Raw genomic sequence first — 13,463 nt, 5'->3', positions numbered from 1 at the left:
GGAAGAAAAGAAAAAGGCGAGAAGGAGGAAGAAAGGAAAAGAGAAAGGAGGGAAGGACAAAGAAAAAGAAAAAAGGAAAGAAGAAAGAGAAAGGAAAGGAGGGAAAAGAAAACACATGTTGCAAGACTTAACTGTCTATTGCTTATCCCACTTATCTTTACTGAAGTATTTCCTTTTTGTTAGAATGGTAGTTGTGACCGAAACCTACTTTCCTCATCTCTCCCTCTCCATGTTCTACACATTTAAAAAAAAATAGCTTAATTATAAAATATCACATCACTTTTTTAAATTGGAGGAAAATAGATGCAGGTATCTTTCACAACAATGGACAATGGGTAGAGGGAGAATTCTTACTTAAGCTAAGGATAAATCAGATGATTTTGATTACATGGAGTTGAAAAGCTTTTGCCCTAACAAATCAATAAGGTGAGAATAAAAAGGAAACTATTGAATAGGGAAAAGCTTTGCTACAAATACATCTGACAAAGAACTGGTATCTAGGAAATGAAATCAAACATGTAAGACCTCAAGGGACATTTCCCAATGGAAATGTGGTTAAAAGATATGACCCAATTATTCTCAAAAGAATTGCAAACTATTAACAACCATATGAAAGACTGCTCTAAACCACTAATAGTAAGTGAAATGCAAATTGAAACTGTTCTGAGCCTTCACTTCATATCCAGCAAATTGGCAAAGATGACTATGTTAAAGGGGTTCCAGGCACACTAAGACACATTGGTCAAGTTCTGAGTTCATTGGATCAGAGGATGCATTAATCCAATTATTCTGGAAAGCAATTTGGAATTATGCTTTATAAAAAAAAAAAAAGGTGTTTATACCCTTTAGCCTAGAGATCCCACAGTCATATTTTCCAGGCAAGTGGAGACAGAAAGAAAGGTCCCATTTACTGCAAAATATTCAAAATGACTCCATTTTTTATGTCAGCAAAGTAGAAACAAAGTAGGTGTCCACCAATTGGGGAATGGCTAAACAAATCGTATATGAAGAATTCAGAGAAGCATGGCAAGACAGATACATGAAGTGATGTAGAGTGAAGTAAGTAGAATCAGAAAAATAATATATACAATGAGTCCAAAATAGAAAATGAAAAAACAATAAAACAGAATGTTATATAATTAAAATGATCAAGTTTAAGCGCCAAAGAAAAATGGAGAAAATGTATCTCTCTCCTTTTACTATAGAAGCAGGAGGATATCAGTGTATAATACTAGAACACATCAGATGTGGCTGATATATTGGATAGTTTTTCTGAACTTTTAAAAAATATATTTGTTAGTAATACTAGCATTTACATAGCACTTTCAAGTTTGCAACCCACCTTATGAATGTTATTCGTTTTATCCTTAAAACAAGTTTGGGAAGTAGATTGTTTTATTATCTCCTGTTGTAGGCGAGAAAATGAAGGCAGACAGAGGTTAAATCACTTGCCCAGGTTCACACAGCTGATCTGTGTCTAGTCTGAGGCTAGATTTGAAAACTCCAAGTCCAGTACTCTATCATCTGGGCCACCTCGCTGCCTTATTACAATGGGTAGGGTGGAGATGAAGAAGTATATAATACAAAATGAATATTATGTAAAAACAAAAAGCCCTAATTGAAAAAAAAAGAAAAAGAAATGTATTTTCTTCCCATGGAATCCTCTCAGATCATTCCATCCAACAGTGATAACTCTCTTCTGAACTCTCATAGCATTTAATGTACTACTTTTTGGCAATCAATTATATACATTTAAATGGTACCTTTTGCATTGCTGTATTGAACTTTTATAAAGGCATTCCTGTTTACTTATGGGTTGGACTAAATGGCCAGTAATTCTATGAACTGTGATTTTGCTGTTTTGGCGTTGTTTTTTACATGTTCATATCTTGTCTTCCAACTAGACTGTAACCTTCCTGAAAGCAAACATCATTACTCTTTTTTTGCCTACCCACAATGCTTTCCTCAACAAACACTTTTTATGAACTATCGTTGGGCATATGCTGAATTTGAGTTGATAATCAGATACCCAAATGGAGATTAGTCCAGTGGGGAGTTGGACAGAGCAAACCAGAGTGTAATTGACAGTTAGAGCTTGGCAGAAAGAGTCAAGTCATTGAACAAAAATATTCCATACAATGGGTGCCTTTAATAAATACAGCATTTCGATGAAGCACAGAAGAAGAAAGGGAAAAACTGATACAAACAAATAGTTCTCATCCCAAAGGCAAATTGCTAATGGCATAATTAAACCAAATTTAAGTGATGAACTTCCAAGGGGCAAGAAATATTTATAAACAAAAAAAGGCACAGCAATTACAAAGCTGAAGATTAATTCAAGTGAAGTAAAACCAAAATGCCAATTGAATTTCCAGTTCAGCAGATTAAATGAAGCCAGTTGATGACTTTCTTGCTTTCTTTTACCTAGAAAAGACAGCAGGTGGCACTGAGACCTCTGTTTTAACACCATGGGCAGGACTTCAGGGTTGTAATATCATTAAAACATTGCGATAAAACTTAGGTATGGTCTCTGAAAAAAAGTGAAGACAAAATTGTCGCTTAAACCAAACTTGAGCAATGAATGGGAAAATTGGGTTACAATTTCAGGTATTAATATATATATGTGTATATATGTGTGTGTGTGTGTGTGTGTGTGTGTGTGTGTGTGTGTGTGTATTCTATTCCAGAAAAATGTTTACTTCTATACCACAACCTGCAGCCATAATCATATGCCCTGCCTTGAGAAGGGATGGTTCTTATATACATCCTGAGTAGACAGTCAGTCAATACATGAACTCAGACACTGATTTAGTACCTACTATGTGCAAGATTCTGTGATGAATATTCTTGAAACATGAAGAATTGGAAGTCATAGTTACTGCCTTTAAGGATCTTATCAATTAATTCAGTTCAACAAACATTATTAAGCACCTACTGTCTGCAGAGCATTATGTTAGGCACATATTTAGGCACAAAATTTATGGGAAATGCTTTGTGTTGAACAATCCATTGAGATCAGTATTCCTTTCACCAGTACAGATTGCAACCCATCCATGCTTTTTCATTGTGTATGGCTCTTGACCACTAGCTAACATAAATGGTCAGCCAGGAGCAGGCAAGGAAGCTTTAAATATGCCCTGTTACATAAGTATATACAGAATAAATAAAAATTAAGTAAAGATAGTTAAATACAAGGTAGTTAGGAAGAAAGGACACTACCAGATGGAGAAATGGAGAACAGTATGGACAGAGGCACAGAGTTGGGAAATATCGCAGGGTCTGTTCAGTGAATATTCCCATTTACCTAGACTGTAGATTACATGGAGAAGAATAGTTAGAGACAAAGTTGGGAGGGTAAAATTGTAGCAGTTATGGAGGGCCTTGAAGGCCAGGCTAAAGAGTTTGAACTAAGTTCTATAGGCAATAGTTTATAACATATAGTTCTAAAAAATTTATGTCATGATATCATAAAATTGTAGGATCATAGATTTAAAGCTAGAAGAGACCTTAAATGTCATCTAGTCTATTCTCATTTTACAGATAAGGAAACTGAGGCTCAGAGAGGTTAAGTGATTTGCCCAAGGTTACACAGACAGCAAGTAGCTGAGTCAGGATATGAACATAGGTCCTCTGACTTTAAATCTATGTAATGTATAATGGTACATTCTACATCATTAAGTAAAAAAAAAAGTTGAATGTCTTCTGGAGATGATCTGTGGATTCTTTCAATTGGTACTTTATTTTTTGTGGTCAGAAGTTCTGAGCAATTTTTTGCATTATTTCTTACATTCTGGTATTTAGATTTTTAGACTTGTCCTGTTCTTCCGGGAGATCAAGAATCCTTAAATTGTTTCTATACAGACTGTCTTTGAGATCAATATTTTGCTCGTTTTCTTTTAGTGTTATTTTTTTTTTGTTTCTCTTCTTCCAGATCATCCTTTTGCATTTCCAATCAGATGTTCTTCCTTTTGTTTCTTTTGGGAGCTTTACCACTAATTCAAGTTTTTCTATTCTGCCAATAATTTCTGCTGTGTAAGACATGAAATCTGCTTTCACAATTCCAATTTCTCTTTTAAACCATTCAAGACTATTCTTTGGTTGTCCTTTCCCCTGACTGGCTGCGCAATGCCCAGAGTCACAGTGAAGGACACAAACCAGCAGGAGTTCGTCCCAGCCCTGGCTGCCTTCCTGAAAAAGTCAGGGAAGCTGAAAGTTCTCGAATGGGTAGACACGGTCAAGCTGGCCAATCATAAGGAGCTGGCGCTCTATGATGAGAACTGGTTCTATACCCGGCCAGCCTTCACAGCCTGTCACCTGTACCTCCGAAGTGGTGCTGGTGGGGGATCCATGACCAAGATCTGCAGCGGGCGCCAGTGCAATGGGGTCATGCCCAGTGACTTCAGCAGAGGCTCCAAGAGCATGGCCTGAAGGGTCTTGCAAGCCCTGGAAGGCCTCAAGGTGGTGGAGAAGGACCAGGATGGGGGCCAGAAGCTGATACCTCAGGGTCAGAGAGACCTGGACAGAATTGCTGGACAGGTGGCAGATGCCAAAAAGAAACATTAGGACAAATCATACCAGATTCATTAATGAATTACCTTGTTTGTTAAAAAATATATATCCATATATATTCTTTTGTGGTTCCATGTGCTTTTGAGAATCCATAAGGTCTTCTGACTCATCAGGTGTTGAATAAATTTCCTTTGTCTTGCAATATTTATTCATAGATATCTGGACTTATTTATCTGACTTGGAGGGCATATTCCTTTCTGTTGTTTATATCTTCCCTATTGGTTTATCTGCTTATGCTGAGATCTTTGGTAATTTCAGTCTTTTTACTAGCCTTCTCTCACACTGGGGAATTCACATTTCACTGACCTTAGTCTCTGCCCCAAGTGATTTCTAGGAATATAGAACTGGCCATAGCAGGTTGCCTATACCCTTTCCTAAAGGACTAGCGGAGCACCATATGTATGCTGGTGCCCTGACACAGTTACCTCCATGCCTCTGTTCTGTGTCAGCACAGAAAACACTGCCACACAACCATCCTACTCAGAGCAAGCTTCTTTCTGTCATTTGGTTTTCTGGAACACAGGGAGAAAGATGATGGGCAGAGATGAATTCTGTTGAAAACATATATGTATGTGTGTGTAGAGAGATAGTGATAGCTATTACACACATATACATGAATACGTAAATGAAGTTTAGAGTTTGTGTTGATTCTCTCTACCCAATTAATAAGCATTTATAATAGTATAATAATTATATAATATATATTACAAAATAATAAGTCTGCCATGTGCCAGGAACTGTACTGGGCATTAGGAGTATAAAAAGTATAAAAATTTTGGGCAAATATTGACTCCGAAATTAACTTTTTCTCAGGCTGAGAATAAGTACTCCATTTGAACAGTGACCTGGGAATGATGTGAAACTATGGGGTAATCACTCTAGATTTCAGAATTTCCACAGGATGTTGAAGATACTATCTTGGTTGGAGTCTATCACCCCAGGAATACTCTATTGGAAGAAGAACTTGACCCTTGCAGATGTTGTCCATAGCTATTTACACATGATTGGTCCTGCACAAGGATTTTTGAGAACCGTTGAGGCCCTTCTCAGTAGTGAAATCTAGTAGAACCTCTAGTAAAGGCCAACTTTCTGGGAGCTTCTGTATTGAAAGAGGACACTTAGCACTTCTGCCCATGATAACTAGTAACCATGGTCAGTATTATCTGAAGGCAGTGCTGAGACAGAGACTACCAAAGGGTAGTCACTCTCTTCCTCAAAGTCCCTCTCTCTCAACACTTTCATTCGCATCTCCATTTTTTTTTTGTCCCTACCTAGCTTGGTGCTCAAGCTATTCCTCATTGATGTCCTTGGATTTCTGGCTCATAGTGACAACAAATCATTGTCATGTAAATAAATATTAGGTGAAAGGATGTGGTTCTAGGATCTTTAAGGAACATAGGTGAAGTTTGGTTGTTTTGACATTAAGACTGGGCATCTTTCACCCAGACAGCACAAGAAGAAGCATAGCACAGAGAATAGGGTGCTGAACTTAGAGGCAGGACAACCTGGATTTGAATCCCACCCCAGATACTTACTAGCTATGTGACTATGAACAAGTCACTTAAACTCTATGACCTTCAACTTCATTGTCTGAAAAAGGGGATAATAATAACACCCATTTCACAGGGTTGTTGTGAGGCTCAAATGAAATAATGTATGTAAAATACTTTGCAAACTTTAAAGCATTATATAAACGTGAGACATTATTATTAGATTTCTCTTTAGCCTCTCTGCTATATTGTTACTCGAGTTCATTCACACACTTCATCTTCCATAGTACACTCCAAACTCAGAACATTCTACATTAAGAAGAGAGTAACAAGACACAAGACACCAGGATTGAGGTAGATAAGTTTGTCCTAAGAACATTTATCTCCTGTTTTAGCATTACCCCATACGTCAGAAATGCCTGGAACACAAGAGTCTGGGTTACTTTGGAATGGAAGAAGGAGAAGTGTGGTATCACGTCTTTTGCTTCAAGGCCTGATTAATAAACCTGAGAAAATCTCTTGAACCATTGTCCATCTGTATTCATACTATCGGTGCCATCTGCCATCATCCTGATCTATTATCTTGCCGCTGGACCCAGATGACTCCGGAGGAGAAAGTGAGGATGGTGACCTTGCATAGCCCTCACTTAAATCCAGTGCACTTGTAAGTCATGGCATCACCTTCCTGATGTCATGGTCTTCTTCAAGAATGAAGGACAAACAACAACAAACTATATTAAAAGAAAATTTTATTAAGACTTTCAGTTTAAAATGATACTAAGACTTTTGAGACACTTTGCATATTCTTTTTTTTTTCTTTGTAAGGCAATTGGGGTTAAGTGACTTGCCCAGAGTCACACAGCTAGTAAGTGTCAAGCGTCTGAGGCCAGATTTGAACTCAGGCTGTCCTGACTTTAGGGCTGGTGCCCTATCTACTGCACCACCTAGCTGCCCCACCTGGCATATTCTTTAAGCAAATAAATTACAATAACTCTAAACCCCACAAAGACTCAATAGGCATTCAAGTATCGTTCCAGCACGAGAGATCCTCTTAAAATTCATGAACCATTTCTAGTGAGTTTGGGACACTTAATGGATAAGATGCCTTCTCTCTACTGCCCTAAAAACATTTTTTTATTCCAAATTTGACTAACAAAAATGAACATTTCCATGTACGAAGAAAAGAAAAAAGAGGATGTGAAAAGAAATTACAAATCTCTGCTACATATAATGTGTTTCCTTTTTTAAATAATTGAAAAAATACATTAATTTCAACACTGTCCTAATTATCTGTGTCTCCCTCTAAATTTTCTATTTATTCCTGTAATGCTTCATTGATGTTCTTTTCTTTCTTTTCTTCTTTTTTGGGAGTGGTATGGAGTGGTGTGCATCACTACCACTTCTCTCCTCCTCACCAATAAAGCAAAAAAAAAAGTTGAGCACTGAAGAGGTCCACATACATCTCACTCTGCACCTCAAATCTATCACCTGCCTATTGAGAAGTAGGAAGCATGTTTCATCTTTAGTCCTTTGGAGTCAGGGTTGGACACTGAATTTTTCAGAGTTCTTAAGTCTTTCAAAGTTGATTTCCTTTACAATGGCTATGGCCATTGTTCAAATTGTCCTGATTCTGCTCATTTTTATTCTGATTCACTCCACACAGAGTCTTTCCAGGTTTCTCTAGATTCATCCTCTCATCATTACTTAGGCAGATAGGTGGATGGAGTATTAGATCTGGAGTCAGAAGACCTGTGTTCAAGTTCAGCCTCAGATCTTAGCTGTGTCACCTCTGTGCAAGTTACAATCTGTTTACCTGTTTCCTCATCTATAAAATGAGGATAACAATAGCACTTAACTCCCAGGATCGTTGCGGGGATAAAAAGAAATAATATTTACAAAGTGCTTTGCAAACCTGATGCACTGTATAAATGCTATTTGGTCACTCCTCTGCTTGAATAATATAGTATGGTGGATAGGGAATTGGACTTGGAATCAAGAAGATCTGGAATGAATGTCCCCTCAGCTACTTACAAGCTCCACATGACCCACAGCAAATCATTTAACATGAGTCTATGTTTGCTCCTCTGTAAATGAGGATGCAACAGGGCATGTGCAATACTTGCTTGCCTACCTCCAGATAAACCATGTGTCCTGGCTTAGCACTTGGGTGCATTAGCAATGATGAAGTTGCTCCATCTTCTTGCTCAGTAGCCAATAAGGGGAGTGCTTTGTCATATTCAAATAGTCAAGAGCTTCAGCCTTGAGTCATACACGACTAGCCAGAAGTAGCCCTTGGACTTCTAATATTTAAGTGGGGTTGTTGTGGAGGTCAAATGAGATAAGGGGGAAGGTAATAAACATTTATTTGTTTTTGTTTTCTTTTTTTTTGTGAGGCAATTGGGGTTAAGTGACTTGCCCAGTGTCACACAGCTAGTAAGTGTCAAGTGTCTGGTCTGAGACTGGATTTGAACTCAGGTCCTCCTGACTCCAGGGCTGGTGCTCTATCAACTGTGCCACCTAGCTGCCCTGCAATATGCATTTATTAAGCACCTACTATGTATCAGGCACTGTGCTGAGCATTTCACAAATATTATCTCATTAGATGGATAGTGTAAATAAAATGCTTTCCTAAGTTTGAAACTCTATATAATAACAGCTGATTTTTCTATAGCATCTCTTCTGAGATTCTCCCTCAACTTGTACTCACACTCACATATTGAGCTCTCAGAAGATGGCTGCTACCTCAAGTCATAAAGGTAAATGATGGTTCTGCACTTTTGACACTATAGCTCACAAGCATCCATCATTATGCTCCCCGTCAATAACTAGCCAGTAGATTTAATTCTTATTGAAGTTATTTATTCAAATGGCATAGAAAGAATAATAGCTCATAAAACATTCACTCCATAAACCTAACATGTATTTTTTTAAAATTTTATTTATTTATTTTTGTTACATTTTAAATTCCGAACTGTATCCTTCCCGCCCCAGTCCACACTAGAGAAGGCCAACATTTAATGGGTGTACTTTTCTACAAATATACATAGTATCCATGGGAAGAGTGGACTCAAGCTTAGAGTATGATGAGAGTGAGTCACACATGTAGGCTATATTATAGCAAAACAATTTACAACTTTGAGGTTGTACTGCTGGGCCTAGAAGCCCTCTCTCTCTTCAGAAAGTCTTCAAACTGGTTGCCCAGAGACCACTCCCCTTTACAGCCTGACTCTCAATCTTCAGAGCCCACTCTCCTTGAGACAGCTACCTCCTTCAGGTTACTATCTCTCTATGTCTGTGTCTGTCTGGAAAATGTGTTCCCCACTAGATACAGTATCTTCTGCTGACTTAGTAGTTCTTTGAAGCTATGCAGCTTCACCTCATCTTTCCTGATAGAGGAGATCTCTGTAGTCAGATCTTAGTGTACAAGGCCTTGGAGAGGAACTACTAAAATTAATCCAAGATTTAGCAATTTAAAAGGCCTAAACTTTAACATCTTAACCTAGAGTCCAGAGACATAGATATTAGGGGTTCTGTGAAGTTGCTTTTAAAAAAATTGATAACTCTTTCATTATAATCAGTTTCCTTTGCAATCCTATGTATTTTATTTTATGAATTCAAAAACATTTGGAGTAGGAGTCCATATGCTTCATCAGACTGCCAAAGAGGTCAACCACACACAAAAAACTTAAGAATCCCTGCCTTAAGAGGGGGGATGAAGGGGAGAGGGAAGAAAAAAAGGGGAAAAAAGTTATGATAATTTTATTATATATTTAAAAAGAATAGCAAGTTGTACGTAATAGATTTGCAGTTTCATGTACAATCATCTTTTTTTCTTCTATTTTACTATGTTATAGAAATGCTTATTTTATTTCTTAAGTTCAGAAAAATAAATTAAAAAAAAAAAGAATCCCTGCCCTAGATTCATGGCCAATTCCATTTGTTCAGCCAATTAGACCCTGATCCCTTCTTGACTTAGTCAGAGAGGTCATTTGCATCCCTCCTAGAGGAAAGAGAGTTTATATTATTTACAGTTAAATGCCTCATTAACACCTCATGGTTTTTTTTTCTATGACTTCCATTGCTGTAGCAAGTTGGGGCTGTGAGAATCATAGCCCTCTCCCTTTAAATTTACATAGGGTTTGTGATTTGCAGAGTACTTTGATTATGCTATCTTATTTAAGCCTCACAGCCGACATATGAAGTGAATACTACAGATATTATTTATTTGTACTCACACTCACAGGTTGAGCCCTCAGAAGGTGGCTGATACCTCAAGTCCTAAAGATAAATTTATGGTACTGCACTTTTAACACTATAGCTCACAAGCCCCCCTCATTGTGATCCTCATCAATAACCAGCTGGTAGATTTAATTCTTATTGAGGTTATTTATTCAAATGGTGTAGAAAGAATAATAGTTCACAAAACATTCACCCCATAAACCTAGAATGTACTTTAACATTTTAAAAATTAATTTATTTTTGTTACATTTTAAATTCCAAACTATATCCTTCCCTTCCCTCCCCACCCTGCACTAGAGAAGGCCACCATTTGAGGGGTGTACTTTTCTACAAATACACATGGTATCCATGGGAAGAGCAGGCTCAAGCTTAGAGTATCATGATGGTGAGGCACGCAAACAACTCATCTTCAGCATCAGCAAGAAGTTATTCAGAAGAGTGCTGAACTGTCTTCAAATCTGTAGGACCAACTGAACCGCTTGCTGAAATGAAATGACACTTTTAAGGCCCCAAAACCACATTCTTTAAAGTAGAGGGGGAAATTCCCTACTTGGAGCAGCAGAGATCACTTTCCCACCTTCTATTCCAGCAGCTCAATTAGAAGAGAACTGTGATGACATACATTTTGTCCTAGAATACAAGCTTTTCTCGCCTTGTGTAAGGGCATAATTTAAGGCACAAACAAGATGGCTCAACTCAGAAGTACCATTTGAATCTACTTGGACAAACCAGTTCTCTCTCACAGAATTTTTCACTCATTCTATTTTAGTTATAATTAAAGCAGAATTAAAAGGGGAAAAAATAATTGTCAATATTTTGGGCAGCTAGGTGGTGCAGTGGATAGATTGCTGGCTCTGAAGTCAGGAAGATCTGAGTTCAAAACTGGCTTCAGATATTTACTAGCTGTGTGACCCTGGGCAAGTCACTTAACCTCATTTGCCTCAGTTTCCTCATCTGTAAAATGAGCTGGAGAAGGAAATGGAAAAATGCTCCAGTATCTTTACCAAGAAAACCTCAAATGGAGTCAGGAAGAGTCAAGACACAACTGAACAACAACATTATAGTCCTCTCCACTGTTCTCAGTGGTTTCTCCATGCTGCTAATCCCATCTAGTATGGCATTGTCTCCATTGTCTTCCTGCTTGGCCATTCAGTTAATGTTGTCCTCTTTGGGTAAATGTGGTGCTGCTATGCCTTAGAGTTCTTCTTACAATCTAGCTAGATGTTCCAATTACAGCTCACTTACAATTGAATTTATACCTCTATTAATGAGATGCCAGATCAGGGATTTCACCTTCTTGAGGTTATCTTCACCATGAATACCAAGATTCAACCAAGAGCTGAGCTTCTGTGACATTAACTGTCTACTGGACTCCACTCCTAGTTTCTCCTTTTCTGGGCTACATATGTAAAGCAGTGTTGAATAGTGGAAAGAGTATTGCTTGTGGAGAGAACCTGGGTTCGAATCTGAGCTTATATATTTCCTTCCTTTTGAATTCTCTTAGGAAGATTCTGAAGATCACCTGGTAGGATAAGATACAACACTGAGATGCTTTCTCAAACTAAACTGTCAAGCATTTGAACTCTACTGCAGAGAGTGCAACTGTAATGGGTAGGTCATGTTGTTCGAATGCCAAAGTACAGTTGCCTAAAAGACTATTTTATGGAGAACTCACTCACATAATGGTAAGAAGAAGCAATACAAGGACACTCTTAAGGTCTCTCTTAAGAACTTTGGGAGGGCAGCTAAGTGGCACAGTGGATAGAGCACTGGCCCTGGATTCAGGAGGACCTGAGTTCAAATCCTGCCTCAGACACATAACACTTACCAGCTGTGTGATCCTGGGCAAGTCACTTAACCCCATTGCCCATCTAAAAAACAAAAAAAAGAACTTTGGAATTAATTGTGTGACGGGGAGACAATGGCACAGGATCCAGCATGGCATACCCTCATCAGAGAAGGTGCTGTGCTATATGAGTGAAGCAGAATTGAAGTAGCTCAAAAGAAATGCAACATGTGCAGATTTAGAGAATTCACCCCAAATGTTCACATGGACTATTTGTACCCAACCCATGGTAGAGCATTCAGGGCTTGTATGGGTCTGATCAGCCACAGTGGGATGCACTGTAACTTGACTCTAACATAATGATGTCATTTTGGTCCTCTTTGACAATGAAAGACAACAACCAGATGTTTCCTATCTGTGTGACCTTTGCTAAGGCACTTAATCTCAATATCTTCATCTGAAAAAGGAGTGAGGTTGGACTAGATGGCATCTGAGAGCCGTTTTATGTCTAGCGTCTGTCATGTCCTGGAATAAATCCCTCATACGTGGAGTGTTGAAAGTTATGTTGACTCAGCATCCCATCGTTCCCAGTGCTGCTTATCAATAAGTGTACGGCTAGGCTCTGGTAGGGAAGAAGACTCTAAGTCTGCTCTTCTGTATTACCTGCTCTTTATCACATACTCCTACCTGCAAACTGTCACATTCTATCTACTGTCAGGAGGAACTGAGATTCAAGGGCCTAACCTCTTTTGCTGAGGTGGATCTATTTGGATTGTCTCAAAGTTACCTATAAAAGCTGTTCCAACCTTGAAGCTATTGCTGATCTTTGGAGATCAGCCTGTCAATGTGTTTCTTCCTTGACGTACTTATAATAAAATCCTTTTAATTTTCTTTGGCCTGAATTTTGCCTTGTTAACCAGGATGAAAGCTCAAATGAAGAATTTTCCTTTCAACAAGGGGAATAAGGCATCTTTAAATTAGCTAACAGAATGGCAAACGTGCTATCCTTGAAAGATTATACTTGTAGGAGAAAAGGGGAAGGGCGTCATATTAGGTAGCAAGACCTGGTCATGAGATGCCAGCTACCCTCAATAATCTGAGCAAGGAAAACCACTTAATTCTAACTATTTTGCCCTTCATGTCATGAATCCCAACAGAAGGGGGTAAGGACATCAGAAGCTACTTTGGACGCTGGTCTGGCTCAAGCTGGCTTTGTTTACAAAGAAAAGTCCCAGTGTGGGACTTAAGGTGTGACTTAGTTCAACCTCATCTAAAATATTTTGTAAACCAGAATGCAAGGACATTACTAGAATTGTGTCATTACTAGGTTCATTAAGGGAGAGTGGCAGTTAATATTACAATTGATATTAACAATTTTT

At 38.3% G+C, this 13,463-nt stretch overlaps 1 pseudogene; it reads left to right on the top strand.

The window, feature by feature from the left end:
* The first annotated feature begins 4,125 nt into the window (after nucleotides 1-4,125).
* LOC114036372 lies at nucleotides 4,126-4,563 on the top strand (annotated as a pseudogene).
* The last annotated feature ends 8,900 nt before the right edge of the window (nucleotides 4,564-13,463 follow it).

This window comes from Vombatus ursinus, unplaced genomic scaffold (assembly GCF_900497805.2).
Source record: "Vombatus ursinus unplaced genomic scaffold, bare-nosed wombat genome assembly UNPS02009835.1, whole genome shotgun sequence".
Classification (NCBI taxonomy): Eukaryota; Metazoa; Chordata; class Mammalia; order Diprotodontia; family Vombatidae; genus Vombatus; species Vombatus ursinus.
The sequence above is the reverse complement of the archived record's forward strand: the minus strand, read 5'-3'. Positions and strand labels throughout refer to the sequence as shown.